The sequence below is a fragment of the Physeter macrocephalus genome, chromosome 12 (assembly GCF_002837175.3).
Source record: "Physeter macrocephalus isolate SW-GA chromosome 12, ASM283717v5, whole genome shotgun sequence".
Lineage (NCBI taxonomy): Eukaryota > Metazoa > Chordata > Mammalia > Artiodactyla > Physeteridae > Physeter > Physeter macrocephalus.
In genome coordinates, this window is record NC_041225.1 from 43,573,942 (window position 1) to 43,592,604 (window position 18,663).

The 18,663-nt window shown below is 39.5% G+C and overlaps 1 long non-coding RNA gene across 2 annotated transcripts in view; it reads left to right on the top strand.

Annotated features, from left to right (window-relative positions):
- Positions 1–4,480: 4,480 nt before the first annotated feature.
- Positions 4,481–18,663, top strand: part of LOC102994239 (uncharacterized) — a 32,661-nt gene continuing 18,478 nt past the window's right edge. For both annotated transcript variants that reach the window (XR_447929.4, XR_008618849.1), the window contains exon 1: positions 4,481–4,588. This is a non-coding gene — a long non-coding RNA (uncharacterized lncRNA). The remainder of the gene's footprint in view (positions 4,589–18,663) is intronic.

Sequence of the window (18,663 nt, forward strand, 5' to 3'; positions counted from 1 at the left end):
GCTAAGCCCGCATGCCACAACTACTGAGCTTGCGTGTCTCGATGAGAGCCCACGTGCTGCAAACTACAAAACCCATGTGCCCTGGAGCCTGTGCACCACAACCAGAGAAGAGAAAAGCCTGCACGCCACAGCTAGAGAGGAGCCTGAGCTCTGCAATGAAGACCTCTCACGCTGCAGTGAAAGATCCCACACGCCTCAATGAAGATCCCATGTGCCACAACTAAGACCCAACGCAGACAAAAATAATAAAAGAAAGAAAGAAAAGAAAAAAAAAAAAGAAAAGATAAACATATCATATAGGTCAGGGAACCCCAACCCCCAGGCCGTGGACTGGTACCAGGCTGTAGCCTGTTAGGAACTGGGCCACACAGCAGGAGGTGAGCAGCAGGTGAGTGAGGGAAGCTTCATCTGCTGCTCCCCATCACTCCCCATTGCTCTCATTACCACCTGAACCATCCCCTGCCCCCCCACCTTCCCCCCAGCCCATGCATGGAAAGATTGTTTTCCACGAAACCAGTCCCTGGTGCCAAAAAGTTTGGGGACTGCTGACATAGGTGGTCTGAGGACCTGAATAATAGTCACATAGCAATATTTCTCTATCTCTTCCCCGCACTTCTGTTCCTTGTAAAGAGTTCTCGGAATCTATGTGGTATCTCACAAGTGTTCTGTGAATTTGTTCTCTTGGCTGCCTTGAAGTTTCTGTTCTTGCTCTTTTTTCAAAGGCCGCCTTGAAGTTTCTGTTCTTGCTGTCTTTTTTCAAAGGCCAACTAAAGGCCACACCCTTGCTGGCTGCTGACTCTCACTGATCTCTGTCCCCAGGCTGCCGATTCCCAGTGTCAAATTGTTGATGTTGGTGCCAGCAATACTACTACTTGTCACTGCTGAAGCTGCTGGCTCCAAGGCTGTCAGCATTCTACACCCTACTGCCCCCACACACTTGTGTTTTCCTAAATGGGAGAAATTTCTCTCAATTTGCAAAATCAGGAATCAGTATTCTCTCTTGAGTATCTGCTTTTATCTTTTATGAATACTGTGGACATGCAACTGACTTTTCTTTTTTGGGGCTGGCTTCTAGGAAAGTTCTTAGCTAAATCTACTTGTAATTCTAGAGGGTGGAGAGGATCTTATGGTTTGTATGTTTGTTTATTACTTTTAAGTGCCTTTTGGACTTTGTTTTAATCTTACATTGTCCCTTGTCTTTTATTCATTCATTCATTCATTCAATACTGTATTTAGTTTGGTAAGGTGACTAATATCCTTTTTTTGGAAATGAGAATATATAAAAAGTGGAATAAATAAGTGACAAAAATTTTTAGATTAAAAAAATTTCCCCTTATTAAAATCTCTTTATCTTAGGAATCAGGACTGAATGCATGGTAACTCCCTTGATTACTGTAGCTTTATAGCAAATCTTAAGATTGGATATTTCCTTCAGATTCTTCTATTTCAACATTGGTTTCATCATTTTAGTTCCTTTGTCTTTCCAATAAATTTTAGAATTGGCTTGTCTATATTGATAAAAAATTCTGCTAGAATGTTTTAAACAACACCTTTACTGAGATATAATTCACACACTATTAAAATTCAACCTTTTAAAGTGTACATTTCAGTGGCTTTTTATATATTCACAGAATTGTGTAACTATCGTCACTATCTAATTCCAGAATATTTTTATCACCTCAGAAAGAAAGCCCATACCCATTAGAAGTCACTCATTCAATCATTTGAAGACCTTAGGGAAAAAAAGCTTGAGTCCCTGGAGGAAGAGAGAATTCTGCCTTGGACTCAAGCCTACAACATCAGCTCTTCTCTGAATGTCTAGCCTGCTGGCCAGTTTTGAGCTTGCCAGGCCCCACAGTCGTGTGAGCCAGTTCCTACTCTGGAGAGCCCTGACTAATACAGATTTTGAAATCATACAATATGTGCCTTTTCTGTCTGGCTTTTTCATTTAGCGTAGTATTTTCAAGGTTCATCCATGTTCTAGCATGAATCCATTCTTCGTTCCTTTTTATGGCTGAATAAATATTCTATTGTATAGATATATCACATTTTGTTTATCCATTCACTAGTTGATGGACATTTGGGTTGTTCCACTTCTGTCGATTATGAATAATGATGCTGTGAACATTTGTGTACAAGTTTTTGTGGGTGCAGGTTTCAGTTCTCTTGGATTTCTCTTCAGTATGTGGCCACACCATCTTAACATTCCTCTCAGCATTGTATAAGTGTTCTAATTTCTCCACATCCTCACCAATACTTATTAGTGCCTCTCTTTTATATTATTGCCATCAGAGGGGGTGTGAAGTGGTATCTCATTGTGATTTTTATTTGCATTTCCTTGATGGCTAGTGATGTTGAGAATTTTTCCTATTTATGTTTAGAGTCATCAAAAGACTGCTTCATGCATTCTGTCCATTTTATAGCTGCATTCAGTGGGAGAGATTGGAAATATGCTTACTTCATTTTACCTGAAAACAGAAACTTGTTAGTTTTCGATTCTTAGAACAAGAGTATCTTTACATTTTCTAATTATTATTGCTGGTGAATATAAATACAATTGATTTTTTGTTGTTCATGTGATTTCCTGCAAACTTGCTAAACTCTCTTTAATTCTAGTGTTTTATCGTCTGCAGATAACGAAGTTTTGTTTCTGTCTTTCCAATCCTTATTTGTTTATTTATTTTACATTATTGTATTGGCTAAGAACTCCAGAACAAAAAGGTAAATTAGAAATGATGATATGACAACCCTATTTTCTTCCTGGCCAGCCCCCACCTTGAATCATCTTGTTAGCATAAACTACCTAGGGGCCCACCATGGGTCACCTTCTTAGCATAAATGTCAGGTGTGGTCCAAGGGGCCCACCATGAATAACAGAGACACTTTTGCCACTTGGAAAATTCCAAGAGTGTAGAGGTTATCTCCCAGAGCTAGGACAAAGGCCAGACCTCTCTTTGGAGGTCAAATTCTTTACTACACAGTGGTATGAGGATTAAATAAATAATTACATGTAAAGCTCTTAAAATATGACCTGGAACATAGTAAATTCTCAATAACTGTTAGTTACTACTATTACTATTACTATTGTTATTAATCCTTGCCTCTTTTATTTTTGGTCTTTGACTTCTAAGAGAGCCTTGGTACCATTTTAATTTTTACTTTTGTCTATCCAACAGCCTCTGCTTTCCTAGTTTCCCTTCCTCTTACATCTCACATAAGGAGGACATTGCTTGACCACGAGAGGGAAGGAAAGTGTAGAAATCAAGCTAATGTCTTTCTCCCTTCTCCCAACAATCCCTGCCTCTTCCATTCTAAACCAGCATCCTCCTTCCCTTCTTAACAGCTCTCTTTCCTTCACTCCTAAACTGGAAGATCTTGACACTGTGAACCCAAGTTCTTGCATAACAATATGTTGGTACTGGTCCCCACTTTAAAAAAGCTCCATCCTGTCTCCATAACTCCCATGTATCTGCTTCATCTACCTGTTTAGACCCTCTAGGATCTGATTTTGCAATGAAAAGTTTAGAGATTATTACCAATAGTCTCTCAACATCTTACCAATAAACAGAACACAGGAAACATTATTAACAAACTTAGCAAATTTTTCTTACTAAAGAATTCTCCTGCTAAAACTCAGGCATGCTGTTACGTATGAAGAGCAAAGCTTTAATGATGTAACCTCATATTAATTTTTTGAATAAACTGGTCTTACCCCTGCCATTGCACCTGAGAAATGGTGTTTCCATATTTTTTTAACTTATGTTACTTAACAAAATGCCTTCATTAAAAAAATGAAGATCCTAATAGAGAAATGCTGTGTGACACAAACCAGTTGCATGAGATTTACCTTATCGCTAGTTCACTTATCAAATGTTCTTTTCCAAGGGACTGGAACTTCTAGTGCATAATTGTTTTTGGTTAAGAAAATCAGAATTCTGAATAAAAATGATTCCAAGTTGAAATAGAAAATAACTGGTTTTGGTTGTTTAAACAATCATTTCAAGGATTAAGTGACATTAGAGATCATTTAATCCAACTCCTGCCTTTTAAATATAAGGCAACTATCCAAGAATAAACAAAGTTCCGTGCTGTGTTTTATGTTTTGAAGCTGTCAGAACCTCTTAAAAAATTAACCACTGCAGGGGGGAGACAGCAGAGGATTTGCTTCTTCAAATGTTGGAAATCACACCATGATTTTCCTATTGTTTTGGGAACAACTACTTGGAAATATTTCAAGGAGTTCATTTTAAGTTCAATCACATTTAAAGTGATGGAATTTATTATAATTTATTAGTCACTGAATATCCATGTGCTCCCATGCATTTCCCAGCTCCTTTGTAGTTAAGTGGGTCTATGTGACTAGTTATGACAAATGAGATGTAAGTGGAAGTGACATGTGTCACTTCTGGGACAAAGTGTAGAGAAAAGAGCACTTGTTAGTTCTTGATGCCTCTCTCTTTTCCTGCCACTACAACAGTAGAAGCTAAATGTCGAGATGGTGTAACCAAAAGATGGGAATAGCCTGGATGTCAGGTGTGCTTAGAAGGGAGATGTCCAGAAGAGCCACAGTACCTGCAGCTAACTTCATGTGAGTGAAAAATACACATTAATGGGTTAAACCAATAAAAGTTTGGGATTATTTAATTCTGCAGCATACCTAATCTATCCTGGTTAACACATTAACAATACTATCTTACAGTAGCTATGTTTTAAACTTGCCATAATTATCTGAAACATAATTTATAATCTTTGACATTCATACAGATTTGAAACCTTAATATTTATATGTATCTCTTATTTTAAAAAATGATGGCAAGCAAATTCTTATTTTTTCACGTTGAGTGAGAAGAGAGCGCAATAGAAGACTATATCACCTATGATTAATATAAAACATGGTCAAATTTAATCTTATTTAACATCTTGATTAAATCTGAATAATTAGGTAACCAAAAAAATTTTTATTTAGTTTATAAGGTTGCAATTTGCTATATATATCAGCACAGACTAAGCCATTTTGGAGGACAGCACAAAAGTTCTTTTAGGACTACATGATATATTTTTCCTTTAATTTCCTTAAAGAGATGGATGGGTTAATTTTAATTTGTTTCCACAAAATTGAGAGCCAAAAGTTAGGTAATTTGCTCTAAGCCATACAAATGAATGGAGAAGGTAATACCAGAACCCAGCTTTCATTGTTTCCACTCAGTATATGCTTCCTTAAAAAGGTACAGGATGGTAAGTAGGAAGAGATGAAAAAGTGGAGGGTACACTTCTACTTCCAGGAATGATGAGTTAAGTAATTTAGACAAGTCCTCCATTGAAGACAGCTAGAATACTGAACAAGATATAACATCATCTTTCTAGAAATAGCAAATTAACAAATAGTGAAAAATTCCTAGGCTAAGGTCCTGGAGAAGATGAAAATCCACAGAGATGTGCCTGGAAGTGGTGCCATTTTGTTCTGAGGATGTTTAGTAATACAGAACAGGGAGTTGAGAGACTTAACTGCCTTTGGGACTAGGAAGACAAAAGTTGGAGTCCATGGTCCACCACAGTAAGGGCCCTGCACCTTGAGTTGAGACTAGAAGGACAGACACTAGAAATAAGGGTGAATTGTACTGCAGTCTGCTTTTGAGTCATCTGTGCAGCCCAGAAAATGTCAAGCTGTGAAATTGGATTAGGGTAATCTTGCATTGTTGGTGCCTCCAACTGCCTGGCAGAAGCAATGAAAATTCTCTTTGGAGAAAGAGAACGTCACTGTAGGCCTCAAATTATTTTTACAAATAATTAAAAATAAAATTGTCAGGACACAGTAAAAAAGAACCAGGTATACAAGATGAAAAATGCCATGAACAAGAAAAATAAAATATAACAGACTACTAAAACAGATCCTCAAGGATTCCAGATACAGATTGTAAAGCAGCTGTGCTTATCAAAGTGAAGTAGATAAAAGGGAAGCTTGAATATTTTAGTAGAGAACTGTACAGAATTTTAAAAAAGTAACACATCAGAGTTGAAAAAAACCAAATAGAATTTCTAATAGTAAAAAATAGAGTAACCTAAATGAAATCAGTGAATGAATTTAAGGACAAATTAGATACAGTTAAGAAAGAATTAGCGTACATGAAGACAAAAGAAACCACCCAGAATGAAGCACGAAGAGAAAAAACAATGGAAGAAGAAAAGAGAGCAGAATGAAAATGTCTAACTTGTTTAATTGGAGTTTTAAAAGAAGTAAAAGACAATGGGACAGAAGCAACATTTAATGAGATAATGGCTGGGAATCTTTCAGCTCTAGACCTCAACCTACTGAATTCAAGAAGCCTGGTGAATCACAAGAAGACTTGTAAAAAGAAAGCCACACATAGTCACATCATAGGGAAACCAAGAAAACCAAAGGCAAAGAGAAACTATGAAGAGCAGCTTAAGTTGCTGTTCTTAATAGCAGCAACTTAAGACAGTTGACTGTCAAAGAAGCAATAGTTAGACTGATTGCTGAATTCTTAGCAGCAATCACTGAAGCCAAAAGATTAAGTAATGTTACCTTTAATGTGCTGAGCTAAGTAGCTGCCAACCCAGAATTATATACCTAGTGAAAATATCCCTAAAATGCTGTGTGAAAATAGCCTCAAGTCAGTAATTAAAAGTTTTCCCTTCTGGTACCTGCTGCAAGTACATACCTGTGTGTACTGCTCTTCTTGTTTTTACTCACCTCCTGCCTATAAGCTCTGTGCTCTTTGTAACTCTGCAAGGAGCTGTGAGAGAGGTGAGAACAGGAGTGAGGTAGGAAGGCAAGATGGGGAGTTAGAAAGTTCTTACTTGGCTAACATTTTTGTAAGATGGCTTCACATCCTCTAGGGCCAGTAAATGTTTGAAAACTGGCTCTCCCACAGGCAATTTCCAGAATTCCTCATAAATATTGAGTTGTCCATATTTTTCTTACTGCTTTGTAAGTTTTTTATACATTCTAGATACAAGCCTCTTTTCAATAATATATGATACAGATATAATTTCCCATTCTGTGGGTTACCTTTCCATTCTCTTAATGGTGTCTTTTGATAAATAGAAATTATTACTTTTAACAAAGCTTAATTTATCATTCTTTTCCTTCTGGTGAGTGGATATTTTCTTATTTGCAAAGAAGTTCCCCTTTGTCTCCTTTAATAGCAAGGCCAGCCCTTTTTCCTCAGTAGCATAAAACCCAAGTTTAACTATGTGATGTTGAACAGAACTTGGTAGCCTAACCAACAGCCATTTTCCATTTCTTCCCTGCTTACAAAACAGAATTGATGGGAGAAGAGATTAGGGGAAATGTGTACCCTAAAAACATAGGTTGTTTGGTCAAAGCACCCCACACCTGACCCACTGAGTCATAATTCTGGGACTAGAATTTGGATGTGTGCAATTTAAAAAAGTTCCCCCGGATGTTTTGGCTGTATCTTAATAAAGATTACAAAGAAAAAAAAATACTCCTCAAGTTTCAGGAATGTGATGGAAGGAAGGAGAGAATTTCACACAGGGGTTGGAAAATAGACAGTCCGGGGAGGATAAAGATTAAGAAGGGCACAAACTTCCAGCTCTAAGATGAATAAGTTCTGAGGATCTAATGTACAGTGTGGTGACTATAATTAGCGGTACTGTATTATACACTTGAAAGTTGTTGAGAGTGGGTCTTAAATATTCTCACCACACACACAAAAAGATAATTATGTGAGGGAATGGTGGTGTTAACTAACCTTATTGTGGTAATCATTTTGCAATATATACATGTATTAAATAATCACGTTGTACACCTTAAACTTGCTTGTTATATGTCAATAGTATCTCAATATAAAGCTGGGAAAAAAATGCAAGGCATATGCAAAAACTAACAAGAAAGATGTGGGCTACAAATATACCAATGGTACCAAGCAATTCAAATTTAAATTTTGTAGGCATTTATACAAGAATGAGGATTCTAAAAAATACATGGAGATTCTTTGCACATTTGCAGAAAAATTATCTAATAAATTATCTAATTTAAAAAAGATTAAGAAAAATGTGTTGGATTTAGTTTGAATCTTCAGTCATTAGTAAACTAAGACCACTTTTAGTATAGAGGTGTGGTATAGAATTGGGGTTACATGATGTTAAAGATAGGGAATAAGGAGTCAGAAAGCAAAAAACAGGTATATATTAAATACTTAAGCAGAGAAGATGGTAATAAAATGTTTTGCAGAGTCGTACACAAAATGACGTTTTCCAGTTTTAAGATTTGAGATCCAGGGGAATTCCCTGGCGGTCCAGTGGTTAGGACCTGGGCCCTTTGGTTTGGGAACTAAGATTCTGCAAGATATGTGACGCGTGGCGCAGCCAAAAAAAAAAGAAAAAGGTAAAGGAAAAAAAAGGCTTGAGATCCAAGACCATTAAAATCCTTGAATCTTAGAGCTGAGAGGAACCTTAAAGGTCATCTAGTCGAATTCCGTTTGATACTTAAGTTTTCTTTACAAAGTCCTGTCATTCTGTCTATACTCAAGCTCCTTCGTGGGGGAGGTCTGCAGTGTCTCCGCATGGCTTTGAGTGAGGGTTTTTCCTTGTCCACTTTCCTCCTCAAAGTTTACTGATTGTCATATTTGAAACAGGAGGACAGGTGTCAGCTGTGACGGAATGTCATCTCAGTAATTTATTTAATAGCTTTCCAAAGGAAATGATAAAAAAGGATCTGGCTTGAATTTTATTTTCCAAGGGCGAGCACTGGATCAAACTTAAATAAATAGGACAGTGTAAGAAATAGTGGTTCGTTAAGAATGAAGTTTTGAAGGTCAGTCCTTTGTTCTATTTATTTATTTATTTAGTCCTTTGTTTTAGACTTTGTGAGGAAAATTTAACTGTGTGGTATTTATTATGGCAATCCCAAGTAAGAAATTTGAGGAGGAGCCATATCATTTAGGAATGACTTTGGCTGAAAGAAACAGAATATCCGACTAAGACTGCTCAAACCACATGACGCATAATATGCCACTTAAGAAAACATGTGAAAGCAGGTGATGACTGGGGTGTTCAGCAGCTGGATGACGTTCGGGCACAAGGGCTGTTCCCTTGTCCTGCCCGTTCTGGCCACCAGATGGCGCAGCTGCTCTACACATTGTATCCTCAGCGCGCCGAGTCCCAAGCAGGAAGGAGGGAGACAAGCAAAAGGGCTTTCTCTTTCTCTTAAGTCTCCCTAAGCAGGAAGAAACATTGAGGCTCCCAGCAAACGTCTTGGGCCTGAATTTGACCTCGTGCCCATCGCTAGACTCACAAAAGGGAAGTGAGAATGACATGATTTGCTTAGGTTCTGAAAATGGGCACATCATTGCCCAATTGAAATAGGGCTTTTATTTTATGTATGTAATTATTATTTTTAAGCCAGAAAGAAGTGGGCAATAGCTGCTGGGTAGGCTACTAATAGCCTTGCCAGAAGAGCTCAGGAGAAATTATACACGCTAAATCCACCCAGCCCCATGCCAAGGCAGGATAATGCCTCTTCAGAAACTATTAAAATGTTTTTCTTCCTCTAATAATTATTCATTCTCTTCAGTGACTTAGAAAATCTTCTTGGACTACATTTCTTGCCATTAAGTACTTGATGAATATAGAAACTGACTGTAAAACTATTTTTAAAAGTCACTCTGCTTGTAACCCAAACTTCTTACTCTAGCTCTTAGCACTACACGAGTTGTACAAATCACCTCCAGTTTACATATTATAGAAGAGCCTTAAATGGAAAGGAATAAATCATTTTCAAATTAGACATTCCATCTAGAACTGAGTAGCTGATTCCCAGCACTGTCTTTTATTTCTGACATGCTTTTACATGAGAGTAATCTTCTACTTACAGTAATTCTCAGGATAAAATTTTCTTCTCAAAGCTCATTTTATGAAGTGTTTTTTGGTTTTTTTTAGTTTTGAAGAATAAAGCAATTATTCTTGAGTTTTGAAATTGCACATCAAGTCCAGGAACATGAATTATTCTTTGTTTTTGAAATTGCATATCAAGTCCAGAAACACTGACTTTTTAATTTAAAATATTAATGTCAAGTGATGGCTGTAAACATCTCCTATTTTCACCCTCATTCTCTCAGTGTGCCTCTCTTTCTTGGTAGATCCTCATTCCTACTGGATTTCCATTGCACACCAATTATCTCAGGCTACCGCTGTTTACTGACAGCTGTTCTCTGCCCACCATGCAGCCACCCTTCTGCTGGTAACTGGACTCTCATTCCCATCTGTGGAAATCTCTGCCTCCCCAGTGTGGTTGCTTTGGCTGCGGCTTCACCCCTGGCTCAGGCACAGAGCTTGTGACCTAAATCAATCCAAATATTGCATTCCTCTGGCCAGACTGATTCAGAATCAATGAGAAGTAATGATACTTTTGCTGGGACTTCTGGGAGAGAGATTCATTCTCTGTCCTGCTAGATTTTTATGTTTAATGCAAGGCTCAGAGTTGCTGTAGCCATCTTGACATCTTAAGGGGGAACCCTGTGAGAACTGACCTGTGAAGAGAGAGAGAACTGAGAGAGGCACCCTGGTGATACTTTTCAGCCTTCAATCCAAGATAGCAGCGTAGAAGCAAGCCCTATTCCTGGACTGTTCAGTTACATAATCAAGTAAGTTCCTGTTTTGTTTAAGTCAGTATTTGGATCAGATCTTTTCTCACTTGCTATCAAAAGAGATCTAACCTGCTATCAAAAGCTATACAAATGTTCAGAATCTCTTATATCAAGAAGTGTCCTCAGATACTGAACATGTCATAAAAATTAATATGGAAAATACTTGTTAGGGAATAAATTCACTTATAACTTATTATGTCTAATATTTTTGCTGTCTTTTCTCCAAATAATAATTTCCACTCATCATACAATACAATATAGAAGAGTTTGAATTAGTATTCCCCATTTTACATACTTAATATTTTCTTTCTTTTTTTTTTTTTTTTTTGAGGTATGCGGGCTTCTCAGTGTTGTGGCCTCTCCTGTTGCGGAGCACAGGCTCCAGACGTGCAGGCTCAGCAGCCATGGCTCACGGGCCCCGCCGCTCCGCGGCATGTGGGATCCTCCCAGACCGGGGCACGAACCCGTATCCCCTGCATCGGCAGGCGGACTCTCAACCACTGCACCACCAGGGAAGCCCTTTTGTTGTTTTTTATAAATTTATTTATTTATTTAATTTTGGCTGCGTTTGGTCTTTGTTGCTGCATGCGGGCTTTCTCTAGTTGCGGTGAGCCGGGGCTACTCTTCGTTGCGGTGCGCAGGCTTCTCATTGCGGTGGCTTCTCTTGTTGCAGAGCACGGGCTCTAGAGTGCAGGCTCAGTAGTTGTGGCGCATGGGCTTAGTTGCTCCGCGGCATGTGGGATCTTCCTGGACCAGGGCTCGAGCCCATGTCCCCTGCATTGGCAGGCGGATTCTTAACCACTGCGCCACCGGGGAAGTCCCTCATTCTCTTTAAAGGCAATATAGAATTTCTTGTGAGGCAACTGACATTAACTTTTTTCATTAAAAAAATTAAGGTATAACTTATATACAGCAAATTTTACCCTTTTTAGTATGCGGTTCTGCAAGTTTTAACTAACACATATCTTCCTTTATCAATTTGATAGATACTGCCAAATAGCCCTTTTGAGAAAGTTGTGTAGGTATGTGTATCTGCTTTTCTACAGTCTTGTCAATTCAGATGTGTCATCAAACTTTTTGATCTTTATCCATCTGTAGGTGAAAATTACATTATCATTTAAAATTTTATTTCTCTTATTATGATGAAGTTTATCATTTGTATAGATTCATTTAGATGTCCTTTCCTGGGAATGATCCAAACCTTTTCTTTTTTGGTCCATTTTTCTACTGTGGGTTGGTCTTCTTATTCATATCAAGTAAGGACTCTTGATATATTAAGAAATTATTCCTTGTTTGGTATATAAATTACAAAAATTTGGGGAACGATGTTCACAGAAACATCACATAAGAACTGCACCCCCTCCACACACACACACAACAAATACTTAAACCTTTGTCAACCACTGGGAGCACACTGTATATACAAAATTCTACTCCAGGAGAACTAAATTTCCAAAATTAGGTTTTGGCTTAGGAGATTGTCATCCTTTGCAAAGGAATCAGAGATGTATTGTCTGGAAACAAAAATAAAATGCACGTGTCTGTGCAATTAACTGTATAGTCTTTGAACAATCTACAAGGATTAAGAGTAAATTTTTTAAAAAATATTTATTTATTTATTTGGCTGTGCCAAATAGTTGAGGCACTGAAGATCTTCGTTGCAGCACGCATGCGGGATCTAGTTCCCTGACCAGGGATTGAACCCGGGCCCCCTGCATTGGGAGTGCAGAGGCTTAACCACTGGACCACCAGGGAAGTCCCAAGAATAAATGTTTTATTGTCTGTAATATAACTGACCTGGGTCTCTCTAATTAATATATGAGAATATCCATCAGTTAATTTCAAGCACATGGAAAAATATAAAGTCACTTCTGGGTGCTTCCTGCCATATCTTTCTAAAAATATTACGTCATACTAAAATGAAGAATACATTCACAGTTGCAGTGATCTAATCTCCAAACTGCACACGTAATATTCAGTAGAGATCTCTGTATTTCAGGATGTAATGGAGAAGAGGTGGGATGTAAGAAAATTAAAAATTACTTTATTTTCACATGGCATGGAGAAATAAAATGTGTTATTTGGCCCCCAATACAGCAGAAGACAGCTTGTGAACTAAAGATGAGGGCACAGAAAACTTTACTTGATTTATTTGGCTAAATAAATTTATGGAATGTTTAGGAGAGAACCTCCAGGAAGAGGGAGATGGAAATAGGGAGAGAAGAGTGACTCAATACGCCTTCTTACATATGGAACGATGGACATAAGGGTATAATTAAGTCATCCATTATGAGCTTGTACCAGGTCAGTACTGGTCACTGCCTTTGATTTTTTTTTTTTTTTTTAGAGCAGAGAAAGATTTATTGCAGGGCCATGCAAGGAGATGGGTGGCTCATGCCCCCAAATACCCTGAACTCCCTGAAGAGTTTCAGCAAAGAATTTTTTTTTTAACATCTTTTTTGGAGTATAATTGCTTTACAATGGTGAGTTAGTTTCTGCTGTATAACAAAGTGAATCAGCTATATATATACATATATCCCCATGTCTCCTCCCTCTTGCGTTTCCCTCCCAACCCTCTAGGTGGTCACAAAGCACCAAGCTGATCTCTCTGTGCTATGCAGCTGCTTCCCACTAGCTATCTGTTTTACATTTGGTAGTGTATATATGTCCATGCCACTCTCTCACTTCGTCCCAGCTTACCCTTCGCCCTCCCTGTGTCCTCAAGTCCATTCTCTATGTCTGCGTCTGCGTCTTTATTCCTGTCCTGCCCCTAGGTTCTTCAGAACCATTTTTTTTTTTTAGATTCCATATATATGTGTTAGCATACGGTATTTGTTTTTCTCTTTCTGACTTACTTCACTCTATATGACAGACTCTAGGTCCATCCACTGCCTTTGATCTTAATTTGCGCATTGATATTAAACATTTTGTGTACTCTGTCATTATACATGACTTTTTTTCAAACATGGATAATTGGTAGAAGTCATACATATTGCTAGCCTTTTAATTCTTTCTCTTTCACACCAATCCTTTTGTGTAACCAGCTCACTGAACAAGGAGGACTTGTACTTTGTGACCATAGAAGCAACTTATTTTTATTTCCTACTGTCTTTTTAAAGCTCTCTGTGGGAGGGAAGCCCTTGCCTTCCCCTCTGGGTGGAGATTCCAGCACTTGCATCACATTCTGCTCACTTTCAGGTAATAAGAATCCTTATGGTGGCTTTAAGTCCCAAATACAACCTCAACCTAGTAATTAAAGCTTATTCCTTACTTCAGCTGTGGCCTGTTGCAGGTGAGAGTCTGTGATCCAGGAAAGGTGAGAGGGGGAAACAGCTTCTCTTGCTCACGTGCCTCTCCCCAGCTGGATGCTGTCTGTGAGGAGCCAGGAGCCAGGAGCAGGCATGGGAGCAAGGAGCGAAGTGAGCGGTACGGAAGTGCTTGCTGGTGATGCTGGCTGGCTTCCCTTCTCTGGGCCTAGTGATGCCCACTTTCTTGGGCAGTTTTCTAGGCCCTTCATGCATCCTGCTCCTGGGCCTTCACTGACCCATCCTGTGACCTGAGAAGCGCCCTTTCTTTTGGTTGGTTGCACCTGCTCTCTTCTTGGCACTGCTCCTGCCAGTCTGCTTTCTACCTATGTCCCCTCACACCACAAAGCTGCCCTCGAGGGCAGGACCCACTGAAATGACGTCTGGACAGCAGGAGAGGTCCTGCTCATGCTGTGGGTGTGGGCAGCCCCTGTGTCACCTTTAGCTTTCTCAGTCACGGGCCCCTGTAAGCAACCCTGCTTAGAGTGGGTCTCCAGGGCATCCTACTGAAGCTCCCTTACCTTTGAGGGGAAGGTCTCAAAGCTCCCTCCAGAGGAAACCTCCTCACAAAGTTCTTCCTCTCTCCTCTCTCAACACGTAGGGCCTCAATGTGGGTTCCTTGTCTAACCTGTTCTTGGCATCTGCTTTGAAGTTCCCACATGGCCTCACACCTCACTTTGGAATCTGGAATCTATCAAAACTGGGTGCATGAGTCAAACCTCCTAGTTACACATCTTGTCATGTTGTTTTCTCTTTTTCTTCTGAAGGAAATTCCTTTTACTTGTAGAGTTATTGCTAGCAAAACTTTCTCCCTGCCAGAGGGCGTCACTTAAATTGGTGAAATGGCCTTTATTATCTCATGTCCCTGGGAGGCCCCTCAGCTGTCTTTGTCTCTTTATTTAGGTCACCTGTTTTTGATTAGGCAACATACGCACATGGTATAAAATTCAAAAGGCACAAAAGGGAAGAGCGAGAAAAGCAGGTTTCTCCTCAACCCTGGTCACTTGGATTCCTTATCACTCCCTCCAAAAGTTAACAACTATTTTGAGATCTGGAGTATGTTTCCAGAAGTATCGATACAGATACAAGTATATGTGTCTATGAAACCTTTTGCTTATAAAGGTAGCATGTAACACACTTTTCTGTACTCTGTTCTTTCCACTTAATATATATTGTAGATCATTACATACCAGCACATATAAAGCTATCTCTTTCTTTGTAATGTCTACATTAAATTTCAAGGGGTATAACATAATTTGCTTCACCAGTTCCATAGTTATAAAGATTCAGGTTTCTCTTTGTTGACTGATTTAAATAACCCATTTACGTAATGGTTTGAGTATGGGCTCTGGAACCAGGCTGTCTGTATTTATGCTTCAGCTCAACCACTTTCTGTGTGGCCCGAGGCATTCTACTTAACCTCTCTGTGCTTCAGTTGCTGCATCTCTAAAATGGGTGTAAAAATAATATTTACCTCTTAGCGTTATGACGATTAAATGAGTTAATACATGTAAAGAGCTTATAACCATGCTTAGCACACACTAAGCACTTAATTAATATACGTTAGTGTTTATTCTTACTGGATAAAATTGCTCTGTGCCCTCCTGCTGTTCCTAAGCCTGGTCTCGATTTGTAGAGGGACAGAGCTATTGTTTCTCCCCTGTGGTGTTGCAGGGAGGGACTGTGATTCAGACATGCTGTCTGGTACTTGCTGATCTCAGGGGTGCCTGGGTGCTCTTTGCTGCTTTGTTTTCACAGATGAAGTCTGGGGTCTAGGACTTGTGACCTAGTTCTCTCAGCTAGGTGAGGCCTTATGGCACTTCCTGGGCCATTCACCTTCCCTCCTGGCCCTAAAACCCATCTGAGGTCTGGCTGCTTCTCCAGTTTAGCCCAGTCCAGGCAGTTTGCTCTGTATTTTCTCAGTTCAGAGCCATGGTTTTCTTACTTTGGTGATTCCTCTGACAAGCTTCACTCTCAGCTTTTGTCAAGAGTCTTCAATAAGTTCCTGGGCAGGAGTCTTCTTCTTTGTCTTTTGTGTTATGCTTTAATCTAATGAACGCACCTCTCCAAATTCTCCATCCTCTCTTGGTTGGCTAAAGGTTGTCCTGTAGTACTTTCTTCCAGAAAGGAACAACAGTTCACCCTTGAACAACATGGGTTCAAACTGAGAGTTCACTCACACATGGATTTTTTTCAATAAATATGTTGGAAAATATTTTGGAGATTTGTGACAAATTGTAAAAGCTCACAGATGAATTGTGTAGCCTAGAAATATCAAAAACATTAAGAAAAAGTTAGGTATGTCAGAATGCATAAAGTATTATGTAGATACTAGGCCATTTTATCATTTACTACCAAAAAAATAAACAAATCTATTATAAAAAGTTAAAATTTATCAAAACTTATGCAAATAAACACTGCGCCATTCACAGCTGATTGAAATGTAAACAAAAGTAAAGATGCAGTTTTAAGGCATAATTGCATAAAATCAATTGTGGTACATACTGTACCGCTGTAATAATTTCGTAGCCACCTCCTGTTGCTATCGTGCTGAGCTCACATAAAATGCCGGGTGACACATTTTCTCCACATGAGCAGTTGGTGCCTCCAGTAAATTGCACGTCGTAGTAAAAAGTGATCTCTTGCGGGTCTCGCATATTTTTCTTCGTGTTTACTTCAATACTGCAACCTTGAATAACACATGGGATCCACACAAAGTGCCACTACTGATGCTAGAAGTGCTCCCAAGAAACAGAGAAAAGGCATGACGTTACAAGAAAAAGTTAAATTGCTTGATATGTACCGTAGATTGAGGTCTGCAGCTGTGGTTGCAGCTATTTCAAGATAAATGAACCCAACTTAAGGGCTATTTAAACAAGAAAAGGAAACTCGTGACGTCGCTGTTGCTGCAGGTACACCAGCAGGGGCGAAAACCTTGCACTTCTTTGAGAAATACCTTTTTATCTGGCACTGAAGATGCAGTTTTATGTGGTGCACGATTGCTATAAGAAAGGCATACCTATAGACTCTAATATAATTCAAGGAAAAGCAAGGTCATGCTATGACAACTTAAAGCAAAAGGAAGGTGAAGAACCTAAAGCTGGAGAATTTAATGCCAGCAAAGGATGGTTTAATAATTTTAGAAAGAGGTTTGGCTTTCAAAACATAAAGATAACAAGAGAAGCAGCTTCTGCTGACCAAGTGACATCAGACAAGTTCCCAGACACCATTAAGAAAACCACTGATGAGAAAGGGTATCCGCCTGTACAGGTTTTTAATGCAGATGAAAGTTCCCTATTCTGGAAAAAAAAATGCCATGAAGGGCATTTATTAGTAAGGAAGAGAAGCAAGCACCAGGATTTAAGGCTGGAAGGGATAGGCTAACTCTACTGTTTTGTGCAAATGCAGTTGGTTTTATGATCAGGACTGCCTTTATCTATAAATCTGCTAACCCCCAAGCCTTGAAGGGAAAAGATAAACACCAGCTGCCAGTCTTTTGGTTGTACAAGAAGGCCTGGACAATAAGAACCCTTTTTCTGGATTGGTTCCATCAAAGTCAGGAAGCACCTTTCCAGTAAGCCTTTTAAAGTTCTTTTGATATTGGACAATGTCCCTGGCCACCCAGAACCCCATGAGTTCAACACCAAAGGTGAGTTGTTTGAGTGGTTTACTTGCCCCCAAACACAACGTCTCTAATTTAGCCTGTAGGTCGGGGATCATAAAGACCTTTAAGGCTCATTACACACAATACTCTTTGGAAAGGATTGTCAACCCTATGGAAGAGAACCCCAGTAGAGAGAACATCATGAATGTCTGGTAGGATTACACCATGAAGATGCCATCGTTTTTAGAGAAAAAGCTGTGAAAGCCATCAAGCCCCAAATAATAAATTCCTGCTGGAGAAAACTGTGTCCAGATGCCTCATGTGACTTCACTGGATTTATGACAGAGCCAATCAAGGGAATCAAGAAAGAGATTGTGGATAGGGCAAAAAAGGTTGGGGGAGGGAGTGAAGGGTTTCAGGATATAGATCTTGGAGAAATTTTAGATCTAATAGACATCATACCAGACGAATCAACAGAAGATGACTTGATGGATATGAGTTCTTCGGAACCACTGCCAGACGATGAGGAAGAAGATGTAGAAGAAGCAGTGCCAGAAAACAAATGGACATTAGACAATCTGGCAGAAGGATTTTGATTATTCAAGACTGCTTTTGACTTCTTTTATGACGGACGCTTCTATGATATGGGCACTGAAACTAAAGCAAATGCTGGAAGAATGATTGGTACCGTATAGAGACATTTTAAGAGAAATGAAGAAGGAAAAAGTCAGGCAGAAATCATGATGTCTTTCTGTAAAGTTACACTGAATATGCCTGTCTCTCCTGCTGCCCCTTCCATTTCCTCCACCTCTTGCACCTCTGCTAACCCTGAGACAGCAAGTCCAACTCCTCCTCTTCCTCCTCTTCCTCAGGCTGCTCAACATGAAGATGGCAAGAATGAAGACCTTGGACTTCCCTGGTGGCTCAGTGGTTAAGAATACGCCTGCCAATGCAGGGGACATGGGTTCGAGCCCTGGTCCGGGAAGATCCCACATGCCACGGAGCAGCTAAGCCCGTGTGCCACAATTACTGAGCCTGCACTCTAGAGCCTGCGAGCCACAACTGCTGAGCCCTCGCGCCACAACTACTGAAGCCCGCACGCCTAGAGCCCGTGCTCCGCAAC